At 40.0% G+C, this 27,809-nt stretch overlaps 1 protein-coding gene across 2 annotated transcripts in view; it reads right to left on the reverse strand.

Annotated features, from left to right (window-relative positions):
- Window positions 1–25,438, reverse strand: part of LOC146705052 (alpha-1,3-mannosyl-glycoprotein 4-beta-N-acetylglucosaminyltransferase C-like) — a 95,515-nt gene extending 70,077 nt beyond the window's left edge. The window contains exons 1-2 of one of the 2 annotated variants that reach the window (XM_085462590.1): window positions 25,098–25,438; window positions 4,280–4,374 (exon numbers count right to left, since the gene is read on the reverse strand). The gene's annotated coding sequence lies outside the window, so the exon portion shown is untranslated. Of the gene's footprint in view, window positions 1–4,279; window positions 4,375–14,610; window positions 14,910–25,097 lie in introns of those variants that run through there. The other variant, XM_085462589.1, reaches the window with a different exon arrangement.
- Between the last annotated feature and the right edge of the window lie 2,371 nt (window positions 25,439–27,809).

A 27,809-nucleotide genomic window follows, 5' to 3' on the forward strand; every position in this document is an offset into this window, starting at 1 on the left:
TAATTGTATTATGTAATTGTAATAATAACATAACCATATTGCTTCATAATGATTAGAGGACATCAGACAACTTGTTTTTATTGCTTAATAATGCAGAATAATCATATAGAAATAAAAAAAAAAAACTGACGTTGTGCGTCTGCGAGAGACGTCTGTCTCGCCCTAGCAGCACCCGTCCCTCTCCTCCTCTTCAGTTCACCTCAACATAAGCTTATCATATTCTGTAATGTGATTTACTCCAAGGTGTTTGACGAGGTCAGTGGTGTTGCCACAACACCTCACTGTCTTGCCACATATATCACAAACCGTGTCTGGGCTGTTTGTGGAGGTAAAACGCGTCCACACAGGACTCTGTTTGCGCTCAGCCATTGTTGTGAGTGCGCACACCAGGGGCTGCGACACATTTATACAGCCGTATTTCGCACATGACTATGAAAGGCGTAAGAGGAAGTAGTTCCTTCCAAATTAGACGATCCGAATATAGTTTCTTTCCACTGCGTTCATTTTAATGGAAAAACTACAAATTTACCCCACAGTACTAAAATATCGATATTATAATATGAGAATCGATTCTAGAACATAAATTGCTGGTATCGGAAGAATCGATATTTCAGTATCGATCCGCACACCACTGTGTGATCTAGGTAGCTCTGTTTAGGAAGTTCAGTTAACGCTAGAAATGTGTTTTTGAATTTGTACGTGCTTTTTGGAGTTTGTACGTGCTTTGTCTCTAGGGGCCACCGTATATATTTATATATAAACATATATAAATAAAACCACTTTTTTTTTTTACATTAGTAATTCATTTTGTGCATAATTTTATATTATTGTTAATAATAAATTAATTAAAGCAACAAAACAACCTGAAGAGCCTGTTTGGAGCCGAAAGAGCCGGCTCTTTTTAGTGAGCCGAGCCGAAAGACCCGGTTCTCTAAAAAGAGCCAGAAATCCCATCACTAGGGTGTACTCCGCCTCTCGCCCTAAGACAACTGGGATAGGCGCCAGCACCCCCCGCGACCCTGAAAAGGATAAGCGGAAGCGAATGGATGGATGGACAAAGGCACCAGGGGATGCACCGGCAAGGAACTAACAAGGGACTTGTTACTAGCAGCCAAAAACATGTTCATATTTCTTTAGCTCAATCTTTGAAAATTGTCAAGGATAACACAGTGTGACATAAAATAATATTTTTGCATCAACAAAACTAGATATGTCTATCATTGTGTGCACTGTGTAAAAATAATAGGGAAACTGGACAATCTGAGTACAAAGAAGCAGTGGGAAGCCTAAGAAAAATTACAGCAAATGAAAATTATCCAAATGTCATGTCCTTCAGAAACAGCAAAAATACAGAAGTGTCCAGTTCTACCCCTCAGCCTCCCAGCAGATGCACTTGTGGTATGAATTTAAAAATCCGACGTCGCATTGTTCTCAAGTTATCACGTGCATACTTGGATAGGAAAAGCACACACTACGACATTATCAGTTACAGATCAGCTTCCCAGAGCTGGATCTCAACGTTACTGAAGCAGTGTGGGATCTTCTCAGCAGAGAACAGAACAAAACACAGCTTTTAAAGAGCTTTGGAATGTCCTCCAAGAAGCCCGGAGAACTATTCGTCAGGACTACTTAATGATATCACAGAAAAGCTTGCCTGAGAGAGTTCAGACTGTGTTGAAGAAGAAAGGTGTTCAGAACACATCGACTTTCAAGCTTGTTAGAACTGTACAAAATGCTTCCACATGCTTCAGTAAATAACTGCACATATTTCCCATTTTTATATAAAAATAAGGAAATTCGTGCAAGACTCACAAAATATATAGTTTCTGTATTTAAAAAACCCCCAGAAGACTGTAACATACTGGGTAGTGTAGACCTGTGAAATTTTAATTTAAGTGTATTCTTCCAAGAGAAGCATTTTTGGCAGGAGGATATGTATTTATGGTAATGAAGGAAGATATCTCTTAATGACATGTGGATGAGTTTTTAATAGTTTCGGGACAACAGTGAAGTTCCATGCAGTTCCACATAAATATGATGTATCAAGCTTTGGTTACAGACAGAAGCTGTGTTAGCAGTCAGTTCTTGGTTGGTTACTGTCTTAATCTGAGAATAGTCAGGAAAGCTATACCAGCTTTACCCTTAAATAATTAATAATTGGTCTGTTCCACTTCAATATGTGGATAGTTTGATGAACTATTACTTACAGACTTTATGGTCTATGGTTCTCCAATTAAATGTTTTCAGGATGCCTGTCCTTGCAAACATGCATGCTGCATGTTAATAAAAGTATTTTTTAATTCATCCCTGTGTCCCATTTTATTGATTTTTTTATCAGGAATCGCTTAGCACCGATCAACACTTAAGCTGAAAGAAAACTAAAACAAGGACTGAATGTGACCATTAATCAATCATTCACATGGTTTAGTATATTAGAAGCTACAGCAAAGCAACCTGTGGAGAATATCAAACGTCATCGTACACGTGAATTGACCCAGAGTAATACAGTTAATGCTGTAAGTTATTTGCCAAAGTACTACGTAATTCAGCAAATAAATACATTTACAATTTAATGTCTACTTCAGAAGAACTCTGGACCATAGTGTTGGTGTCGACAATATCATAACCTTCTCTCAATCTGAAAGAGTCAGCAACAGAGAATTAATAGCATTTACTGATACCTGACATGTCTGAAACCTTCCTTGGCAAACAAAAGGTTGCTGTTTGATTCTAGCTGGAGACACAAATACTCATTGTGGTTGCATCAGGAAGGGTATCTGGTGTAAAAGTGCTAAATCAAACATGCAGAGCTACCTGTTGTAGCAACCCTTTGTGACGAGGGAGGAGTCAAAAGCAGCTTAACTGAAACCCAACCAAAAAAAAAAAAAAATTGTTTGGGGGAAAATAAAGCTTCAAAGCTTACAGCGGGTTATCTGTTCTTCAATCTCAAGTTTTTATACTAAGCTAAGCTGATTGCAGCTTCATCTTTATTGTCAATCATTTCGTCCAACTCTCAGCATGAAAGAAAAAGAGTTTTATTTAGATATACAAGTTAGATTATAAGTGCATCATAAATCTCCTACATACTTTCCTTCCAGGAAAGGCAAAGATTAAGGTCACACCCTGAAGCAATTGCATACACCCGATCAGCACCAACAATCTTTATGCATGTTAAAGTCTCCCTTTTACTGGACACAAACATTTGTGGGTGTTTATCATATAGGGTAGTAGTTTTGGTTGGTGTTGCTGAGAAATAGAGCTTGGAAGTTGAACACATGCTATTTAGATTCAGACGCATCAATTTCGATGAACCTTTAACCCGCATTTACGTAACTCTGAGGTATAAACCAGTAGAGCCTGTTTAACTGTTAAATTTGCAGTCATTTAGAGAAAATGGGACTATTATTTCATCTGCAGTTATATTTGGTATAGCTCTGTTCTAGGAATTCCCTGTCATTCTGCAAGCTTTACCTGGAAAGTCTAAAAAGGAGGGAGAGCAGGGGCAAAGAACAGAGCAGCCTTCACAGTCAACTGGAAATGGCACTGATCAAGTCTGAAATAACATGAAATAGAGGTGCTGTGGTAAAGCTGGGTTGCAAAGTGGCTTGCAAGAGCAGCGTCAACATATGTATCTTTTTTAGTTATTATAATAAAGAAAGTCTTTGTCATTGGCAAAATTTTAAGTGGAGGCAACGACAGGCAACTGACAAATTGGCAAAAGATCAAAACCAAGGACACGTCCTCTGTTTATATTTTTTCATATAACTAAAATGTTTTTTTACACCTAGTTTTGCTTTTAGTTACATTAACCAGAAAAACTGTCATAACCTGAAAGAACTAAATGCTCTTCTTCAATGCTTCAAAATACAAATAAAATGATATTAACAGAAAAATGTTCTCACAGGATCTGCGTTCTCAACACATCTCCTTTTGCCTCAGGTAGGTCAGAACTGATAAGCATTCAAGGGTTTGTAAAAATCAAAGTGTTATTCTGCTTGTTTTCTTTAGACTTCTGACTCACAGCCCAATTCCAGAACAAACAGTATTCACAGATTTTGCATACAATTACAGCTGCGAATTATCACATTCGAAGAAATGATGACACAGAATGATTAGCAGTGCCTGTGCTGTTCTGATGACAAGAGTCACATTTGTGGCAACAATTAAAATGTGTGATTACAACAAACTTGACAACATTGTGGAAAAAAAATCATTCACATACTGAACCCTGAAGCACCATTAAAAAGAAACTACAAGAGTTAGAATACAAAACCAGTACCTGCCTGCTGATGTGGTCAGGTTGTGTGCTGCTTGTCCCCTGTGTTCGCTCTCTGGGCTGGCATGGGGCAGATTTAATCACAACAATAAGACAGCCTGAAAGAAAAAAGAAACAGAGCAGAAAAGAAACAAATATAAGGTGACACATTTTATTTTTATCATTTAAAAGACTATAATGCTCTTTCACCCACGCACACTCCAATGAAGTGTCTGTCCATTAGAGACTAAGGACTGCATGTTCAGTCAGACTTGAGCATTAGACTTTCACAAACAGCATTTTCTCTGATGAACAGGTTTTTTTCCCAAAACATTGCGTATGTGTTCAGACAGAACACTCTCATTATTGAGCATCTCTGTAACAGCAGACGTTTTAGGTACACCTGTTCAACCGCTCATATCTAATCAGCCAATTGCAGCAATTCAATGCATTTAGGCATGTTGACATGATCAAGACATCTTACTGAAGTTCAAACCAAGAATTAGAATGTGGAAGAAAGGAGATTTAAGTGACTTTGAATGGAGCATGACTGTTGGTACCAGACGGGTTGGTCTGAGTATTTTAAACACTGCTTATCTGCTGGTATTTCCCACACAATGTGAGAAAAAATATCCACTGGCTGGCACCAGCTGAAAATCCCTTGTTATTGTCAGAGGTCAAAGAAGCTTGGCCAGAGTGCTTCGAAGGCAAGAGTAATTCAAATAACCACTTGTTGCAACCAAGGAATGCAGAAGAGCTCTGAATGTAAACCTTGAACCTTGAAGTCAAACCTTGAAGCTGATAGGCTACAGCAGCCGAAAACCACACCAGGTGCCACCCCTGTTAGCTAACATCAGGGAACTGCAGCTAAAATTCAGACAGGCACAACAATGCCTGGGTATTGTTGCTGGCCATGTCCATCTCTTTTTTGACTACAGTGTACCATCTTCTGAAGGCTGTCAACACAGCTTGTCATAACACTCAAATTATCCTCTTGAACAGCGGTCCCCAACCCCCGGGCCTCGGACCGGTACCGGTCCGTGAGTCGTTTGGTACCAGGCCGCGAGAGTTGAGGCTCAGGTGTGAAATGTATGGTTTTCAGGGTTTTTATTGGTTTTCAGCGTTATTTTGTTATCATTTTTATCGTTAACTCGGTTTTCCTCGGTCTTTTCATGTGTGTTATGAATAAATCTTCTTTTTTCCGGTACCGGTACTAGTTTTATTTTGTTGTATTTATCCGCGACAGCTTGAAGGCCGGTCCGTGAAAATATTGTCAGGCATAAACCGGTCCGTGGCGCAGAAAAGGTTGGGGACCGCTGCTCTTGAACATGACATTTTGTTCTTTCTACTCAGATTATCTTTGCAGTAACCAGAACTCAGTTCAATAGAGCGCCTATGGGATGTGATGTATGTATGGCTCTTATCATGGATGTATAGCCAACAAATCTGCAGCTGTGTGATGCTATCATGTCAATATGAACCAAAATATTTGAGGAATGTTTATAGCACATTGTTCCTGTTCTAGAAAGACAAAGTGTCTGGTAAGTGTTTCGTTACGTAACACCAAAGAAGCGACAGATGGCTCTGCCCCTCCCTGAGTCTGGTTCTGCTGGAGGTTTCTTCCTGTTAAAGGGAGTTTTTCTTTCCCACTGTCGCCAAAGTGCTTGCTCATAGGGGGGTCATACGATTGTTGGGTTTTTCTCTGTATGTATTATTGTAGGGTCTACCCTACAATATAAAGCGCCTTGAGGCGACTGTTGTTGTGATTTGGCGCTGTATAAATAAAATAAAATTGAATTGGATTGAATTAAACAATACAAGTACGGTACTGTGTACCCACAGGGGTGCTGGCCATTAAAGGGTTATCCTAACCTGTTTATTGTTTTATCTGTTAATGTTTGAATTAATTTATAATCATATTTTATACAAAACAAACTAACAAACACAGGTTTACCCTTCTCAGGTTATCTGCAATGGGAAGGAAAAGATGTAGCTGTCTCCATGCTGTCTTTGTGTTTACAAAAATGAGCTAAAAATGTGCTATAGGTGCTAGGTAGACGTGAAAACCACTGTGTATGAATGAATGCATTTTTTTAAATGTCAGTTTTTGTAGCTTTACATGAACATAGAAAAGTGCCACTAAAAGTTGAAGACTGGTGTCTGTAAAGGACAAACCACAAAAGTACAAACTTTTACTCTTTGTTAAGGGTACAATGGTCCTACCACAATAAGAAGGTCCATACGAGGGTACTGCCGCAGTAGCAAGCTATTGTACCACCAAATGTACAATAAAGCAGTGTTTCCCAACTTTTTGGAGCCATGGCACACAGCACCAAACAAAAATATCACAAAAAGCATATTGATAATTTTTCCCCGCGCACCAGGTATAGCAGAATTGGCTCAGGTTGTCCCCAATATCCCATTTTTTGCTTTCTTCTGACCACTACGCATACTAGGGCCTTGATCTGGGTCGGAATTTTCTCCAGGACCCAGATCAGATTGATTACTTTTTATTTTCAAATATTTATCTATCGCTATTATGTGCTGTGTCAGCTCACAGCATGACTATTATGTAATTTCTTCTTAGTCTTCTTCTGTTTTACTGTCAGTTGGCAACCCATTTAATTAGAGCAGGTAGCTGTACTGCCCTCTAGTGGAAGAGAATGTAATTGTTCTGCCCGTTACGCCGATCGTTTAGAGCACTAATCAGGTGGAACCAGATAATCTTGCATGGCACACCTGATCATTTCTCAAAGCACACCTATGTGCCGTGGCACAGTGGTTGGGAAACACTGCAATAAAGTACTTGGTCTTCTGAATGTGTATTCATAGATACTTATGTTTTAAATAATAATAATAATAATAATAATAATAATAATAATAATAATAATAATAATAATAATAATGGATACTTTATTGATCCCCATGGGGAAATTACTTGTTTTTTCTCTGCATTTGACCCATTCACTCAGTGAAGCAGTGGGCAGCCCACTAAGCAGGCGCCCGGGGAGCAGTGTGTAGGGACGGTACCTTGCTCAGGGGTACCTATAAATGCATTATATTCCGCTTTAATGTGTATTCGAAGAATCTGATTCACATTTTTAATGAATTTCAGTAAAACTCTAACATAAAGTGTGTTTGTGACAAAGTTAGAAAAAGAATCTAAAAATAAAAAGGAAGCTGCTCAGGAAAAGCATCAGCATTGAGCGTCCAACAGCAAATCTCTGACTAATTTGTCAAATGGAGCATCTGTTTATGGCACCAAAGCCACTCTTGGATTTCAACTTGGATTTGATGTAGCTATCATGTTATGCTGAGTGTTCTGTTCCCACTTAATACAAGATGCTAAATTGTGGGAGTGAGAGGGAGTCTGCTTCTTGTGGGGCTGCAGCCTTGATTAAAAGAAAATTCTGGTGCGAGCAGATGGCCGTGTAGACTTCGCTTGCTTGCTTAAAAGTAGGCTGTCCACCCACCCTCCATATTTTTCACACTTTAGTTTGTCGAAGACAAAGCTGAAAAGGAGTGCAACGACTCAAGGCCAAGGCACATCAAAACACACTCTCTATTGTTCCATTGTGAAATTGTTTTGTTATTATTCTTTTCTAGTTATGAGGTTTGTTGTGACATGCTTTTTTTCACATATCTGTTCTGTTTGAGCCTTGTTGTTTGTGTACTGCATTTTGTTTTGTGCATCATAACTTTGCAGCTACAACATAAAATGACTGATATTAAATGATTCATTTAATGATTCAGAAGTGAAACTTAATTGATTGGAGGTTAACTATCAAAAAATGGAATATGTACTGAATTTCAGATTTTGTCTACTCAAATATGCTTATGTTCAGCTACTCTGTTTTTGCAGAATTCAGTTCAATTCAATCCAATTTCATTCAATTTTTTAGTGCCAAATAAAAAACAAATATTGCCTCAAGGTGTTTTATGTTGTAAGGTAAAGACCCAATAAATGGAGAAAACCCGAACAATCAAATGACCCCCAATAAGCAAGTACTTGGCGATAGTGGGAAGAGGAAACTCCCTTTTAACAAAAAGAAATTGGTTGGGTGTTAGGGGAGAGAGACAGGACAAAAGAAGGGACCCAGAAATTAAAAGCAAGCAAAACTGTTGTTTTTTATTTTATTGATTTTTTTATGTTAAAGAACTGCTTGACATGATCTTAAACCTGTAAGACCTGCTATAGTCTCAGGTCTCACAGCTTGGCCGGTTGACCTGCTCTTGTGCAAGCACATCCTTGTTGGTCTGACAATGTGTTACTTTAAAAAGGACATAATGGAAACTGCAATAGCCGAATAAGACCAATACATAAATTTTGGAATGCAGGAAAAAGAAAACTTTAAACACCCTAAATTGTGACAGCTTTGAACACCCCAAACCTACGTCAGGTTTCATGCCTGAATTTGAGTTTTTGCATTTGCATTTGTGATATTTAGAGATTCATATTTTGTATTCCAAAATGTTCCAGGTTGGTTTCTTTCTGTCTAATTTTCATCTTTGTTATAGTTTACCTATGTGGGATCTGGTCATGGTTAGTTTTGTTAATATTTTATAATTCGGTATTTCAGTTTATCCTGCGTTCCCTGTGTCTTAATTAAGTCTCTGTCTCAGTTTGGGTTTCCTGTTTCTGTCACGGTTTGCCGGGGCAAGCCGTGTGGAGTTGGAGGAAGGACCCAAAAGGCGGCAGCTCTGGTGCAGGTGAGTATTTATTTACAGGGGTGGGTACAAAGAGCAATGGTGGGTGAACATGAAACCGGGAACCTAAACTGGGTAAACTAACAACACCAACCAGAAACTAAGATGCAGGGAAATACACATGGAGAGATGCAGGGAGACCGAGGGGAAACAACACAGACGAACCAATTCAATTCAATTCAATTTTATTTATATAGCGCCAAATCACAACATAAGTCGCCTCAAGGCGCTTCATAGATACAGAGAAAAACCCAACAATCATATGACCCCCTATGAGCAAGCACTTTGGCAACAGTGGGAAGGAAAAACTCCCTTTTAACAGGAAGAAACCTCCGGCAGAACCAGGCTCAGGGAGGGGCCATCTGCTGCGACCGGTTGGGGTGAGAGAAGGAAAACAGGATAAAAGACATGAGACAGGATAAAAGACAACTACTACAGAACCAGCAACTACTATGACAGAAGACACAACTTAAATACACTCAGAGAACACAGGGAGATTACACACAGGTGGGGAACACAGCTGGGAGTGATTAACGAGACGAGACTAGGGAGGCAATCTGAAAACTCTCACATAAGACGCAGACCTTCACAATAAAACAGGAAACACATACACGCAATGACATAACACACCAACTTAACACAGACTGGGGGGGACAGAACATAGGAACATGAACCATGAAACAGAAGAGTACAAACACCCAAGGTAACCAAAACCACAGAATACTAATAAACTAAACATAAACACGGAGTCGCAGACTCTGGACCATGACAGTTTCCTGTTTTATTGTGGCAGTCACTTGCTGCGTAGTTCTACTTTCTCTGTCATGTCATTGGATTATGTTTTGTAGTTCAACTATTGTTCATTACTTTATGTGATTTAGCTGTGTTTAGTTTCCCAGCTCATTCCCTATTAGCCCAGCCTGTCCTTGAGTTCTTTTTTAGAGCACCAGTTGTTTTGGGGGGGGGGGACTATTTGGATTTTTGTACCTCATGGACTTTTTAAAGTCAGTTTTCACAGTTTTACTTGTTTTGGTATGTATTTGGGTCCTTCTTCCTCAGTCCATGATAACCTAATGAACATTGCATGTCTAACCAAAATTTGCAGAAAGTTTACTTATCTCCAAACTGACGGACCCCATTAAAAAGAAAAAGTCGAGTTGAATCTCATTTTATATATCACAAACTCAGCAAGCCACACACCATATCTTCTAAAAAGAGAAAGCTAACTTGTCTCTGTACCAATGTTTCAACACATCTTACATTTACTATCCAAGGCTTTGAGTGTAAACACAGCAGAATTGACATATTTCAATATGTGTGATTTATTTATAGGTTTGTAGCAGCTTCCCAGTACCTGCCAGCAGCAGCAACACGCATACCATGCTACAAGAGAAGCCTCCTCTTTCATCAGATATATAAAGAATTATATCATGTGTGGGATTTATTACTCAGAAAGGCTTGTTTTTCTTCAGCATAATAATGTAATGTAAAAGATTACATTACAAAAAAACACCTGGATTTGACTAAGCAGTGTATAGGCAGGTGTACAAATCTGTAATCATAACAAGGTGTAATATCACTTAAAATGCTAGTTTTTTACTTTTATCTCTAATTAATTTTGGTGAATAAGCCTTGAGTATGCACTCAGTGTATTGAAGGAGATTTAATTAATCTAATGACAACCACAAACCCATCCAACATAAATAAATCGAAGAGAAGCTACAATTTCAGTCAACCAAGATTTTCTTTGTTTTTTGCTGACTTCCACTCTCACACCAGCTGCAGTGATGTAGCACCAAGACATTTTAGCTGCGCATAACAAGTGTTACCACACCCAGCACCTCCTGTCGGTAACAAATGTGAAACTTTTCAACCAGCAAGGCTCTTCTAGTGCTGCTTTTGAGCAAGCATAAACACTTAACTGTGTTTCAGTGACAAAGAAAGTGAATATTTATTATGAACTGGCAAAAGTCGAATTGCTCCCATCAGACTTCTGCTTTCTTACTAACAATATTTCTCAAAGACAGAGGTGCAACGTGACAATTGAGATTTTAAAATGCACTGAGGAACATTCATAGATATAAAAAAAATCTTGAGTGGACATTTCATATTTTGTAACCAGAAGACAAGTTGCGTCACGAGAGTGTTAAAAATGCTCCTTTATTGTCCTATTAGAGGTACAAAAGCTTGTCATTGGGGTGCTATCCTATAAGATAATTGACAGAAAACATCTCTGGCCCAATAGAGAACAGCTTTGAAGGAGCATTTTAAAATGTAATGTAAGAGTACAAAAATGCATCTTTTACAAAAAAATTAAAATACTGCATCCTGGGGTAATAATCAATCAATATTTTTATAATTATAAATTCATAGCCTCGGAAATGCACTGCAGTTCATATAGCATAAAACCAAACAGGCCTAGGGAGAAATGATCCCACTGAAACTAGAACCTTCATGCTGTGAGGCAAAAGTGCTAAAAGTCTGCTACCAATATAGAAGTGAAACACAATATGAGACTTGAATTATTATTTTTTTTATTTAACTTACTACTTTGCATTTAGTAATTAGTTAATATTTAATCTCTGGCTCACTTCCACAGCTTGTCTTTTGTCCCGTCTCCCTCTCATCAGCCCAACTGGTCATCACGGTAGATGGCCGCCCCTCCCTGAACCTGGTTCTATTGGAGGTTTCTTCCTGTTAAAAGGGAGTTTTTCTTCCCACTGTTGCCAAGTGCTTGACTTATGGAGTCACCTCATTGTTGGAGTTTTCTCTCTACTATTGCATGTTAAAATGTAAAAATCTTAAAATCTAAGAGCAACATTAATATTTTACCAAACTTTATATTTAATCCATCCATCCATTCGCTTCCGCTTATCCTTTTCAGGGTCGCGGGGGGGCGCTGGAGCCTATCCCAGCTGTCATAGGGCGAAAGGCAGGGTACACCCTGGACAGGTCGCCAGTCTGTCGCAGGGCCAACACACAGGGACAGACAACCATTCACACTCACATTCACTCGCACATTCACACCTAGTGGCAATTTGGATTATCCAATTAACCTATCCCCACAAACTGCATGTCTTTGGACGGTGGGAGGAAGCCGGAGTACCCGGAGAGAACCCACGCAAACACGGGGAGAAGATGCAAACTCCACACAGAAAGACCCCGGCCTGATGGTGGAATTGAACTCAGGACCTTCTTGCTGTGCGGCAACAGTGCTAACCACCGTGCTGCCCTTTATATTTATATTTAATCATAAAAGCTAAATGAAAGTGTGCAATGATGCACCTATTATTGCTTGGGAACATGTATACCATTGTTTGTGGTTTTTTACCCTTGAGATTGCACGCCTAATTACTTTGGATACCACTAATTAACCCTGCAGGCTACTTCGGTGTTGACTGGGCGGCTATGGCTCAGGAGGTAGAGCGACCGATTGTCTACCAGTCGGTTGACGATTCGCTGCCCAGCTACAATCTCCATGTCAGCAGATCATTAGGTTGCAATTCATCTATTGCGGTGTGAATATTAGAGAAGGTGCTTGAATATAGAGAAAAAAATGCTTGTGTGATCGGGTAAAGGAGGCTTGGAGTAAAAAGTGCTTTGAGTGCTGAGTTAGAGTAGAAAAGTGTTTTATAAGTACTTGTCCATTTACTGTTTAAACTGCACTTTTAAGGACAGCAGTGCACTTTTAATGTACTCCTATTTCTCAAAGTGCAGTGAGTGATGTGAGTGAACATGAAAGGACTGTACTGTAAAAAACAAGCAAACAAAAAAACTGTTTTGCTCTCAAGAAATTCGGTGCATGCTTCAAAAACTTTATTTGCCCAATTTAGCTCTGCTCGCTCGATATGATGGTAGCAGACTGACACTGATTTGTAAGTAATACCAACTGTGGTACAACTTGCTATTCGTGTTTATTAGCTCTGTTGCTTCTCTCATTTACACTTTTTTCCCTGCCTGTTCATCGATCCATGAGCGTGAGCTATTTCACCTGTCTGCACCTCTGAATCTTTCATATGATGTCTCGAATTTAAAAGAAGGCGAATGTGTTTGTTTAAAAGTCACGGGCAGTTCTCACAGGGTAACAAACTGAATCTAAAAAGGTGTCAGAAGCTCTTTGTCTTTCCACAAACAACACAGATGAGGTCAATCCAGCCATTTCCTTCAATGATTCCCTGTATTAAATCTATATGAATCACAACAGAGGGAGTGCAGGTAGAAAGGAGGAGACGAATCAATGAAAAAGGATTTTTAAGCTGCAAGAAAACAGGGATGTGGAGAGAGGGCCTGAAGATCAATGCGAGGGCAGTGACCCTAATATTTTGTACATTCAATCAAGAGTTGTGTTGAGGACTACTTTGCAGGCCAGCTAGAAAATATAAAAATATCCTCTGGAGTTGTCCTTTAGCAAGAGTCAAGGAAATCCTGGCTGATGGTAAATCCAGTCTGCACTAAATGTAATTTCTAATTTTAAAGGGTCTATTAATTCTTGTCCAGCACATCTGCCAGTAGTAGTTTTCACAGGGGTCAGAACTAGAGCTAACATTAATAACAACTGTTGTCAGTCCAGCTGGATGTGGCTGACAACAGTGCTTACCATTTGACAATGTCCTTTTGGAAATAACATATGAGGCCATTAGGTGCCATAATAGGTCAGACCCCACACAAACACATCCAGGCTAACGGGGAGCGACAGTAAATCACTCTAATCCAGCCATGAGATGAAGGCAGGTTATTCCCTCATGACGGTGGGGGGTGGGGGGGTTGTGTCACAAGCTGAGCTACAGTTTACCAGCTTGGGTCATGATGAAAGCTGTGATAGAGCTCAGCTGTCACTCAGGATGTCTGAGCCAGAAATCTCTGATCACCTGCCTTAAACACACACACACACACACACACACACACACACACACACACACACACACACACACACACACACACACACACACACACACACACACACACACAGGCTGCACACCTCAGTTAGTGGGGACATAGAGAGATGCTCAGGGAGAAGATCCAGCTGTGGAGCCATCACACAGGATCTACATGCACGCATTTGGCATCAGCTTTGTCACAGACATAAAAATACTGTGTAAAAATCTGACAAGCAGCCAAAGCTTATTTGTGCAAGATTATCTCTTTTTTTCCCTCCCTCTCTCTCTCTCTGTCTCCATCTCTGCTCTTCTACAGATCGACATCATCATCGCTGATGCTGCTACCCTCCAGGTCCCTCAAGCAGAGATTTGAGTCATCTCCCTCTCATCCTCTTCCAGCCCTCAGCCCCGTTGAGTCCGACTGTCAATACAGAAGCACTAAATGCTGCTCAGACTGTCAGAGAGAGACTGCAGCGTGCCTTTCACACTTTACACAGTGTGTGTACAGCCTGCACGAGCACAAAGTATCCTACGCCTGAGAGGACAAATGTGGGGAAAGGAGGAGAAGCGGCTGTTTGAACAAGACCCAAACTCCGCAGAAGTTGGTTGTACGGCTTCTCACGACGAGATGGGAAAGAAAAAGAGGATGGAGGGACCAAACTGTGAAAATAACATCCAGGGAGATACGGAGCGATCTTACCTCCCCACGGTCCGCACACACACGCACACGCACAGATCTGTGTATTTCTGCTGCCGCGCCGCTCCACTCACCTACAGTAAATCACTTCCATGACTCACGCAGAGGGGAGATAACCGGCTCTCAGGAAAAGTGGAGTAAACACTCGTTGCAAAGGCAGGAAGGGCTCTCGCGCGCTCGCTCTCGCTGCAATGCTGCTATCTCTCATCCTCGTTTCTCCTCCTCTGTCTCTTCTTTCGCTTTGATCTCTCCCTCTCTCTCTCTCTCTTTCTCTATCCAGTGGTACCCCCTCCTTTCTCTCTCTCTCTCTCTCTCTCTCTCAAACTCTGCCACCCCCTCACGCTCCACCACAAGGTGTCACAAACACTGTGTCTGCTCCCACTGCCTCTTATTGGCTCCCACTTTTCTCTCCTCTTCTCTCCAGCCCCCACCCTGCACTATCTCTCTCTCTCTCTCTGGATTTTCTGCCTTAAAGAGGCAACGTGTTACACCTATAGCTACACAAACTCAAAGCATGTCACTTCAGCCGCTTTATTTATTCTAAGTGGGTAAGCATCGCATAAAACCACCATCGCATTTGTGCCTGCCTCAGGGAGTTGTGAGCCCTGGAAGGCTATGCCAAGTCGCTTTGTGTAGGCACTTTTATTTTTTACTTCAAGCAAATTTATTTTTACTAACACTATTAGCATGATTGAAATGCATAAAATACATTTCTGGTCCTCTTTAAAAAGGGATCTCCAGACACACTGCAAAACATCCTAAAGCCAGCTTCCAAGTGTGGCAAACTGCAGTTCCTCTAATGGCCACTTGAGGCCAGTTCCAAAGGCTAGTTGAAACAAAACACTCCAATGTCAAAATGCCCTACTTTACAGCATAAATAAATGTAGTCACAGTGTGCTTTGTTCGCTTTATGTCAAACATAGCTGGTATACAGAGGCTCGTGGCTTACGAAGTTGCATTTTGAAACCTCGAGCTCAGCAGTTTCAGCATCACCGGCTTGATGTTTTGAACCCGGACCTGACCTGCGAAGTGAAATGGATTTTGAGAAGAATGGCGCTCATTCATTGGCTCATACTTTGTGACTGACAAATTATGAGCTAGTGTGCTTAGCCTGGATAATCCTCTTTTCAGACTCTGTTAATGAAACTTATGCATTCAATAAGGAAGATTGATGGTCTCACATCTGTCCACTCCTAGGTGCTGCTGGCTAAATCTAAGCTTTTTCACTCTCACTTTCCCACGCTGTCAAGCTGTTTGTGTTATCACTGGTCTGGTCAGATCACCTTCTCCCGGCATTCTCCAGGCCAATCAGGATTCATGCTGCGTAATTTAAATCTCACTGCGCATCTGTCTTTCTCTTTTGCAGACGCCTTTGTGCAACCGACCTTCTCCCCATGTCCACCGCTCATCACTCAAGCGCCGATCCGCCAAGACAGGCCATTGGAGTCTAACGGCCAAACGCCTATCTATATTCTGTTCATATTTTCAACAAATCATGTTCATTCTTTCTAATGATCTCCCCTTATTGAAATGACCATAGGTTATAAAATAAACCTAATGAAACCTTGGGGCATATTCTAATAGAGTTCTATTAGAATTATTTAAAAAGCCCGGTTCTCATCCCTTGCCCACTTATGCTTTCTTGTTACAGTAGCCCAGTTTTCATCAGTGTTGCTGGTTCCTCAACACCTGATGTGGACCTTGTTAATCTGGGTGACTTCCAAGCCAGTATGGCTTCAGTTATCTCTTTCTTGCTCATCTCCAAGGTTAGCATGGGGTGGGTCTAGCTGGGGGACCCTTACTGAATACAGATGCTCTGGTTGGGAGTCGAACCCCCGACTTGGAGTTCCAAAGGACATTATTGGGACATGGGAGTGACAGGTGGGTGCCAACCTGGTTATCTGACTGTCGTCGATGTTTGGTTAATTGTGCGTCAGTAATGGCAAAGTTCAGTCTTGCATTTAAGCTGATTATTTAGCACTTCCTTCTAATATGTTACCTTGTGGCTCTTCAAAAACTAAATGTGTCAGTCAGTGAGTATGCTCCAGCTAAGACTTCAGAATGAGAACCTACAAACTAATCTTTGACTGTTGGTAATGTCCGTCTTTTATGCAGCATTCTTCTATGAAACAGCTGAAGAGATTTTAGGTTCCCAATTCCAATCCAGCCAAACCATAAAAGGCAAATGATGACGAACGATGAAGTCCTGTTACCACAGTGATTAGGGCTGCCACGATTAGTCGACTAGTCACGATTACGTCGGCTATCAAAATCGTCGACGACTGATTTAATAGTCAACGCGTCGTTTGAAGCTTTGTAAGATCACAAAAGACGCAGGAATAAGTAGTAGTATTTAAGAGTGTAATAACGGACTGAAACAGAAGATGGCAGCACTGCATGTGCAAGGATGCCAGCTGCCGTTAAACCCCGGAGAAGAAGAAGCTCTGTCCCAGAATTCATAGCGCAACCCAGCTCAGTTTCCAACAATGGCAGCAGCTAGTTAGTGTTAATATTAACATATTTTCAGGTGAGAATGTAGCTGTGTAAACCTCAAATATCTGCTCAGTTTATCAGGACACCACATATTTTCAAAAGCGCTCCAACGTTTTCGGAGACGTCTGTTACCCACTAGCTCGTTAGCTAGCCGGGGTTCAAGGCTCAATAGAGCCGGTGAGAACACCGGACTCCCGGCAAATCGTTTTCAAACCCACCGCCGTCTTTCGCTACTCAGGTTAAACATGATATATAAGTCACTGAGATAACTTAAAAATGATATTATTTGGCTTTTTTTAGTATTTTATTTGTTCCTGAGTAAATCGGTTTGGCTGAGATTAAAGTTATAGTTTTTACACAGCTGACTAAACGTCAAGCAGACAACTGATTATCAGAAGTGAGAGATGCTCGAGAATATACTCCAGTGTCCTGTTATATTTTAGATAGCAAGGAGTTTATTAAACTTCACCGAAACAATCTGCAAATTTCATTAAAATTTAATAAACTATCATCTTGTCTTTATTTTTAGTTAGCACAGACCTTAAACACTTCAAGCTGTAAGCTAATGATAGTTATATAAGAGCAGATGCATGCTGGTGCAATAAGCTGTACGTTTTACGTCCAATGGATGCATGATCTGATTAGTCGACTAATCGCAAAAATAATCGGTGACTAGTCGACTATCAAAATAATCGTTTGTGGCAGCCCTAACAGTGATATAATTATCTCTCATTTCTGTTAACTGTTAGATAGCTAAGCTATTTTGTGAAGGCACTAGCTTATGTCTTCTAACAAAATAAGCATAAATGCAGTTTAAAGACAACACCTGGGTGTGGCTGAACATCCTTGTTCCTATTTTCTCAAAGATTTTCCTTCTCCACTGAGACAGTTAACAGACTCTATACTTTCGACTGTCCAGCAGCATCTGAGTTCATAAAGTAACTAGTCTGCTACGTGGAGCTGAAAAACTTGGAAATGGTTTGAACTTCTTATGCTCTCATTATTTCTGTCACTTTTTTGTGTACAACTGCTGTGACACCATGAAGGCTGTTATCTCCTTTGTACCTTTACCGTGCCTCCCCGCTGTCTTTAAAGTCCAACTTTTCGTTCCGTCTTCAAGTGTTGCCATTAGTAACAGGTTTTAGCTTCGGTTTTAGACGTGATAACGTGTCTTTTATATCCATCGTTATATATCAAAGCTATCTACTGATAAAGAGATTTCTTTTTAAAATGATAACAAAAGTTAGAGATGCATTTAATGTGATACAAATATTTAACATACATATGGCCATGAATGTCTGAGGACTGGGGAATATCAGTGGATGCAACATTTAATGATGAGTTCAAGCTGGATCTCTGTCAAAGGAGAGCCAGGAGTCAAGTTCCCAATTTGCAATTATAATTAGCTTTCAAGCCCCTTTAAATGTAGAGCCCGTGTATTCTCCATGCCGCCCTGTCTTTATATGATATTTGCTCTAATTCAGCGTGGAAAACACATTAAAAGCAGAATCAGTGATGCGCTCGTGCTGAAGGCATGAGGTGCTCCGTGTTTTTTCATGTTTGACTATCAGAAAATGTGCTGCTGCTGTTTTAAAAATGTAAGGGTCCTAAATCATGCAGATCACACCGTGTAAGACCACACAGGAGCACAGCATTCCTGCTGTTACAGCACTGCTGTAAGCACGAGCCTAAGTCAGGTGCAGCAGCTTTGATATGACAGAAAATTAAAGAGGACTGCTGGAACATCTGTCCTGCTCTTATAGGGGGCTGGAGTGTCTGTCGATTATGTGAGAGGTGTTTCTATCCCTCCGTGCCTGCTTGTTTGTTTATTATCCTGAAGAAATTTGGTGGAGGGACTCCCTTAGTGGACGTCCAGATCTAAATTTGTGATTGGCACCTTCACATCTTTATTTACAATTCTGAGATTCATTCACAGACATGCAGATACGTTTTTTTAATGTTATATTTTGTCTGGATGATGCAGTTCAAATAAACATATACTGTTATAGCTAGAAGAACTTGCTTTTACACATGCACCAATATTGTAATGAAATCATTACTTCACACTTATATTTTATTATAGTAGCTGTTTGATATATTTCAAGGATGAATATGAATGTTTCTGCGATCTTCCCAAATGCACAGTTATTTGAGATTATGATAATTATGATTGCAAAAACTGAGAACTGAAAAGTGACCCCAGTGGTGTTGGATCAGAATCCATGTAAACATAAACACTTAAATTGACTTTCAGTTTTCTAGGCTGAACAACCGCTTACTTTAACATAAATTTTCTTGCAACCTAAACTAATTTAAATATTTTTCTTATACACAATATTACCAAACGTATTCAATCATCCATCCAAATAATTGAACTCAGGTGTTCCAATCGCTTCCGTGGCCACATGTGTATAAAGTGAAGCACCCAGGCATACAGACTACCTCTGCATTTGTCAATAATGGGTACACTGTGGTACTATGATAGGATGCCACATGTGCATCAAGTCCAGCTGTGAAATTTACTCGCTACTAAATATTCCACAGCCAAGTGTTAGTGGTGTTATAACAAAGTGGAAGCAATATGGAATAACAGCAACTCAGCCATGAAGTGGTGAGTATAAAATCATACAGCACATAGAGTACAGAGATGTCCAACTTTCTGCAGAGTCAATCACTACAGATCTCCAAACTTCATGTGGTCCTCAACTTCATGTTTGTATGTGTGCAATCACGATGGGACACCTGGACCAAAAACTCTAGGCCGATATTTTTTTTGTCTCAGTGAAGCCCTTAATATGACTGCACACCAGTGCACAAAGCAGGCTCCATAAAGACATGGATGAGCGAGTTTGGTGTAGAAGAACTTGACTGGCCTGAACAGAGTCCTGACCTTAACCCTACACAACACCTTTGGAATAAATTAGAGAGGAGGCTTTGAGCCAGGCCTTCTCATCCAACAGTGTCTGAACTGCGCTTCTGAAAGAATAGTCAAAAATTCCCGTAAACACACTCATCACCTTGAGGAAAGCCTTCCCAGATGAGCTGAAGCTGTTATAGGAGCAGAGGGTGGACCAACATTATATTAAACCCTATGGATTAAGAATGGGATGTCACATGTTCAAATGCATGTGAAGGCTGATACGGGAATACTTTTGCCAATATAGTGTATAATAACATCTGATATGAGCCAGCTCCAACAAGTAAATAAAATTTAAAAAAAACATGACATGAAGGGTAGCACACAGGAACTATGAGCTGATTGTGAAATGAGCTGAAAAGTAGCCAGAAACACGGAAAAAAACAAAACATGTGGCATTTGGCCTTTCATGAGAACTGAACAGTGGGTATTTTTAATAACTCATCCATTTAGACTTTGTCTGATTTGAATCATTGAATTGAGCCTCTTCACCAGGTTTGTGTTGTTGGTGCTTTTTTGAGCACTTTCAAAGAAAATACATGACAAACAATGTGGCCCAATAAGTTTTTGCTTTAGTTTTGCAGAGTGAAATTGTGGTCTTTTATTAGTCTGTTACTTAGCTGTAATTAGCAGGTCTTTGTGTGTTACAGCCACACATTTTATGGATGAAATGTGCTAACCAGTGCTGCTAGAGCCCTAGTCACATAAGCCTAGTGATTGGTGGGGGACCCCCCTGGCAACCCAAAATCTTTGTGAACTTCAGCCACCACTAAATGAATTAATTCCATTTTTAACTTAATTGGTGGCTGGCATCAGAGAATATACACTTTCCTAGCAAATGCTTGTTGCCAGGGGACCAGTCTCTATACCTGTTTGATTGGGGCTTAGCCATGCTTCCTAGCACTGCCTACCCTGCTTTCCAATTATGGTCCCTTGTGGCTCCAAAGTTTTACTTTAGTTTGACATTATGGTGGCTACATCTTCAGTTTTACTTGATTTGAATCCTTGTTACTTTATCATTCTCCGAGGGCTTAAATGGTAAATGCACAGCAGTTTAGAAGAATAATTTTAACAGGCGATAGCTAAACTTGGAGCTAGTGAACTAAACGAAATCAATAATAAATAAAAATTAAATGTATATTAATATAAAATCCATAAACTTGATTATGAAATTATCATAATGATCAAATATTATAAAACTGCCATTTGTGTGGGTGGAGTATTATGAATAGTATCTTTAGTCTGTGATCCCACCCTGTACTAACTAGAGCTTCATAGTGCATAGCTTAGCATGGCTGCAGTCTTTGTTAAGTAATCAGTGGACTTCACATAAGCGTTAATTTAAAAAGGTTTTTGAAGGGAAGAGGTAATTTTGCAATAGTTGCTCTTCCACTTGTGAAATATAAATGAGTAAATTATCATTATTATTCTGCCAGCGCCACTCAGCATAAGATGCAGTGAGAGTTGACATGATGATTAAGTCAGAAGCCTGAAGCAACTGTCGATGCTCAGTCCACTCAAACAGAAAACAGGTATCAGTGTCCACCAGACCCACTGATGCTCAGTATCACACACACACACACACACACACACACACACACACACACACACACACACACACACACACACACACACACACACACACTTAAAGCCATATATTTAGTATATTTTATTAAATATTATTTATTTAATATTTCTATACTTTCTATCAACACTACAAGGTTGTTCAGTTATACATCGGGTGCTTAGTGTGTACTTTAGATATTCACACATGCTTTGCAGAAAAGCTAAGCTTAGTGAATCGATGAATAAATCAATAGAAAACTGATGAAGTGATACAAATATATGCTCAAATACAACCATGTACTGGTTTCTTGGTGTCGTACTTCATGACCTTCTTCTTTATGAAATGTGAATATGGATTTCCTGTTCGGAAAACTGGCTATGAAAGTTTCAGAACACGGCTTAATTAAGGGTTTTAGACGTTCAAGACTCTCCAAGAATGTTTTGAGGTCGACCGATGACTCTTTAATCCAAGGGAAACACAGGAGGGCGGGTGGAAGGCGAGGACAGAGAAAAATATTTGAATTTTCTCAAACAGTTTGACACAGCCTCGTCTTGTCTCTCCGATAACGGATGCAAATTACTATTTCCTCCATCTGCATACATTAGAAAGAAGATCTTATCATATTTAGCTGCCAAACAAACTTAGAACTATAACAGCTCTGTGCAAGCCTCGCAGCCAGATAGCAAATGAGTAACAGCCACGGATACAAAAACACAAGCAACAGACTCTAATCTAATGTGTTTGCCTGATTAATGTGGTTTTAAACAGATTTTCCTCTCACATAAAATAATAGTTTATTTGGTGAGTCAAAAGAATTTCTTGAAATTCCAAAACAATGGGCCTGAGATCACCAGTTTAGATATTCTCCCCCTTCTTGTATATCATACAGAGTCAAAACAGTGAAACTGAGTGTTTGGGTGATGGCACAAACACTTTAACTGTATTCTCTAACACCACAGTCATTTTAAGTTTGAGTGGTCTGAATAAATACAATATCTGTATCTGCTTGTGACCTTATCCAAGGTCCTTTACCTTTCATCCAACTAGAATCATCCCCACTTGTTTCTAGCAAATATACAGGTGCCAGAGCAGCACGAAATTACTGGTCCCGAAGTGAGAATCACTGACTTTAGAGGCTATGGGAAGAAATTTACATCAGATTTGCATATGCAGCTTGAAGATCAAACTTTTCAAAAATGCTGGCTGGTTCACAAAAAGCAGCAAGACAGAACTGGCTCAGCAACAACAAAGGAACCACATCTATAGAAAACAGATAAATGTTTGATTTGGAGTTCAACCTAAGAGATATTTCTCCTCTAAACTTTTAGATCTTTTTTTTTTTTTAGATAATTGTCGAAAACTTGAAAAGGTAAAGCTTCTCAATATTTCATGAGAAAAAGAACATCCTAATAACATTCATGAAGGAAAATCTTGTTTCATCATCTTTCCCCTGCTGTTAATCATCCTCTGATCATTCACGATCAGGGGGATTGATGGTGAAGTTGACCCACTAAACCACCAACCTGTATATAGAACTCACCTGGGTTTAAGCAGCTACGACAGCAAAAATGATGCTTACAAACCATCTGTGTTGATAATAGAATAGAACAAATAAGATAAAGGAGGAGAATTTTCCTGTCTTTAATGAAAACCTGTAACAGATGGTGTTATGTAAGGGTTCTAAGCACTTCTTTCACCACTGAAATACCATTAACTCAAAACATGATGCAATGAATGATTAATACTGGACCTTGCGGTGTGCAGTCAGAGCAATGATTGTTCAAGGTAAAAAAGTCAATACTTTCCCTCATCACCTCCATACATCATGCGATTTCCAAACACTGTTAGAGCGTAGACTATAACAGCAGCAGCAGTGAGATTTCTTCTTCCATCATTGGTGGCCAATAGCGTTTCACATCACCAGCACAACAGAACTGGAGCGCCATCCATTAGCCTGTCAGAAACTTTGAATTAGAATTGATTCCTCTTGGCATAATTATTCATCTGTTCCTATTATTTATCATGGTGACAACAGTGCTGCTGTGTTTGATTGGGTGATTGCCTCAGATTTTGGGGTGCAAAATTAGAAGTCAGAGAACAGTTGCTCCCCAAACACTTGACAACTGATCTGTTTGGCCAGCGTCTGGAGAAGCAGCGGAGCCCAAATGAGCACACTTATCTGAGTTGCACTCCCTACATACTGATTTACGAGATGTTTTCTCTGTTATTAAATTGTTTTGTCATTTGTCATCTTTTGTTCAAACTATTAAAAAAAAGACTAGACTAACAAAACATCAAAATTGTGATAATTTGCTTTTTGAGGTGACATGTGTGAGGCATCGTTTCAAGGCGTTTCTTTATGTGTGTGACTGACAGAGAATATACTGCAGAACTGATTGTGAAAGCACTGAAAAACTGTTGAAACACTAACTAAAGCTGCAGCTTTATGTTGACTGTGGCATGTCGCTTAGAGAAAGTATGAGTGGCAGTAAATAACTACTGCTGAATGGCAGAATGCGAGCATCAATATCTCAGGCAAAGAATAAAAAATGGCTATAATCCAAATGACATCGGGTAAAACAGGGACATTGGATCTCTGAGGTGAAGCAGATGACACAGCTCAGCAACAAAACAGAGAGGAGCAGTGGATACATGATTGATGGATAAATGAATGAATGAGAATGTGAATAGTGCCCCAGAGTTGCTCAGGCATGCAAAATACACTGGTATTTCACCCAGGCTAATTTTAGGAGACATGTAAACTTCTGCAATACTAACTCTATTAGACGCTATCCATTTATTCTCTTTGGTTACAAAGCCATTTCAAAGGCTTTCGGGCTCCAGGGAAGCACAGTCAGGGCCATTACAGTGGGAACATAGGGATGGGAACCGATAAGAATTTAGTGATTCCAATTCCATTATCAATATCACTTATCCATTGGATTCCTTATAAATTCCCGTTGGCTTCACTTTAAGAGTCACCACCATCCCCAAGCAGCATATCATTGCGTTCATGCAAATTGTTAAATACTGTGTGGTCAAATGTTTGTGCATGTTGGAGGTATTTTCCATCTTGCCTGTGATCAGTGTTGTGGTCATTACTCAAAAAAAGTAACTCCAAAAGTAAAAGGTTATTACATACCGAGCACCGCAGGGGACATGGGAGAAAAAAATTAAGACGGACTTTTGCGAGATCTCGCAAAACAAACTCGGGATCTCGCAAAAGTCCGTCTTAATTTTTTTTTTCACCCATGTCCCCTGCGGGGCTCCGTAATTACAAGTATTACACAGAACTCGTTTCTTAAAAGTAACAGGAGAAAGACAAATACTTTTTTTCTCCAAGGAGAAAGGCATTCGTTATACTAGTTGTTACGCTACTGTTATGTTACTCTGTAAAATGATATGAAACACACCATCTCATAATTACCACCTGATAATACAAACCTAGAGGCTACAGCCCCTAACGAGGACACGTGATCTTTCTCTTAGTATTTAGGTATGAACACAAAGCCAACAGCATACATCCAAATTGAAAACCATCACAAAGAGACTCAATATGAACAGATAGAAACGGAGTTTGTTACCTGTTGAAGTTCAGCGGCGACACCACAAATGACTGCTCACTTCATCACGGTGCTGGACTGGGGTTTAGCATTTATGCTGCTTTAGCATCTCTCTGGGTTCTTGGGTAGCTTAGCATTAGCACGCTATGCTCGCGAGGAGGCAAAGTTGTGCAAACAGTATAATACAAATGTTTCTCTCTTGAAGCAGTCTCCATTTTACATTCTCCCTCTCATCCTTTTGTGCAATAAAAATAAAAGTAATGTCCATATCCACTCTGTAAACTGCTTACATGGGATTACGTGGGTTAAAAACTGCTCTTTTTGTAGAAGACGATGGATATAAGTGCACGCACTGACTTCATGACACAAACATCCACCATCAGAACAGGGTATGGATAAAATAACTGTTTTGAGTTGTGACCTTTTTAGCTGGCTTAGTGCGGGGACCCATGTATTTTCTTAACATCTTATCCAGCTTGGAGTCAATGGTGAAATTGGAGTCTATCCCAGCTTTCATGTGTCTAACACAGGGAGACAGCTCTTTATATGCACACATGCACACTTCCATCCAAGTTAGAATCACCAGCTAATACAACAGTCTTTGGACTGTCGGCTGAACACAAACTACTTGAAGCTGACCCACAGGCACAAAGAGAATCTATATACAGTCCCGATCAAAAGTTTAAGGCCACTTGAAAAATGGGAAAAAATCTTACTTTGCATGGTTGGAGCCTAACAAGGTTCAAAGTAGAGCTTCAACATGCAACGAGGAGAAATGGGAGTGAGACAAAATATTTTTTTGAGCATGCAATTGATTTAAAACAACTCTCATATTTTATAAACTGAATAGAAATATTTTTTTTAAAAGTAAGTAAACCTTGGGTTTGGTTGAGTTGTACACAGTATAGATGGCAAAAGAGCGCAAATGGGCTATAAACACACGTTTAGCAAAAGAACAAACAAACCATGACAGGGCTATTTATCCTTCTCAGGTTATCTGCAATGGACAGTTTTGTTGTTTCCTTTCCAAAAGGGGAGGGGAAGGAAAAGATTTAGCTGTCTCCATATTGTCTTTGTGTTTACAAAGATGAGCTGAAAATGTGAGACTGGATGCATGCAGCTTCTGCAGGGAAGAAATCAATAATCAGGACCCCTGGAGAATCACAAGATAAGCCTAAAGTGTTGCAGAAAGATTACAAGGATAACAAGAAAAACTATTTCTGCTAAATAAAATGGTTAAAGGACACTGCCCTATTAATTTTTTTAAATTCTTGATTTGTTTTCTTTTGAGTCATAGTTGCACCTCTAGCTCCCATTACATCCAGGCATCACTCTGTAGGTGACTTTGACTTTGACAACGGAGGTTTACGCTGAGCCTGAAGTCTACTCTGACCTTTCTGAAGGTCATGCCGTACACGTTGATGAAAACACCACTTCCGAGTCTGTTTCATGAGATTTTGCTATATTGATACTCAAACAAAATGCTACAGAGCTACCACAGAATTACAGACAACTTCAAGCTCTTTTCAAACTGTGACACTTAGCCTGATTTTTTTTATCTTCGGTATCAAGTTACATTTATGAATGTCAGTTTTTGAACCTGGGATTAAGCATTATTTTCTCTGCCTAAGATGCAGTCATGACATGAGAAACATCTATGATTTTCTTATCAGCTACCTAAGCTGTTAGCTGTCATTTATCTCTTTGAAACTTTCATTTCCCCAAAGTTGCCCTAAAAACACTACATGTGCATAAACGCTGTCATTTGTATTATGATTAAATGATCCCACAGAACACTGAGCTGTGGCTCAGGTGGTTAAGTGGGTCATCTACCAGTGGGAAGGTTGGTGGACTGACCCCCGACTCCTTCACTCTGCATGCCAAAGTATTTTTGAGCAAGATACTGAACCCCAAGTTGCCCCAAATACATCCATTTGTGAGTTCATGTAAATATTTGAAAGTACAGATCCTCTATATTACTAAAATTATTCACTCATCTGCCATCACTTGCATATGAACATGAGTGACATCCCATTATTAATCCATAGGGTTTAATACAATGTTAGCCCACCCTTTGCTGCTATAACAGTTTCAACTATTGTGGGAAGGCTTTCCACAAGGTTTAGGAGTGTGTTTATAGTTTTTTAACCATTCTTCCAGAACCAAATTTGTGAGGTTGGACACTGATGTTGGACAAGAAGGGCTACACTCTAATTCATCCCACACCAAATTTACTCATCCAAATCTTTATGGAGCTTAATTTGTGCACTGGTGCGCATTGATGTTGGAACAGGAAGAGGCCATCCCCAAAGTGTAGTCAGACAAGTACTGTTTCTCCTGATAACCACCAAACGCATCCATTGGCTTGCCAGATGGAAAAGCATGATTTCTGTCTCCTGAGAACACATCTCTCCTTCTCTAAACTCCGGTGGCAGCGTGCTTTCTAGCACCATCTGAGACGTTGCTCGACGCATCTGGTTGTCCAAACCATTCCATGAAGCTCTCTACGCACTGTTCTTGAGCTAATCTGAAGCATACATGAAGTTGGGAGGTCTGCAGCGATTTACTACTCTGTGACATTTCTTCAGCATTTGCTGAGCCCGATCTGTGATTTCACATGGCCTGCCACTTCATGGCTCGGTTGCTGTCGTTCCAAACCACTTCCACTAACAGTTGACTGTGGAATATTTAGTAGCGTGGAAATTTCACAACTGGACTTGCTGCACAGGTGGC

Source organism: Copadichromis virginalis, linkage group LG7, assembly GCF_057382275.1.
Source record: "Copadichromis virginalis isolate Kocher_CV1m ecotype Utaka linkage group LG7, C_Virginalis_male_GT1.1, whole genome shotgun sequence".
NCBI classification, from domain to species: Eukaryota; Metazoa; Chordata; class Actinopteri; order Cichliformes; family Cichlidae; genus Copadichromis; species Copadichromis virginalis.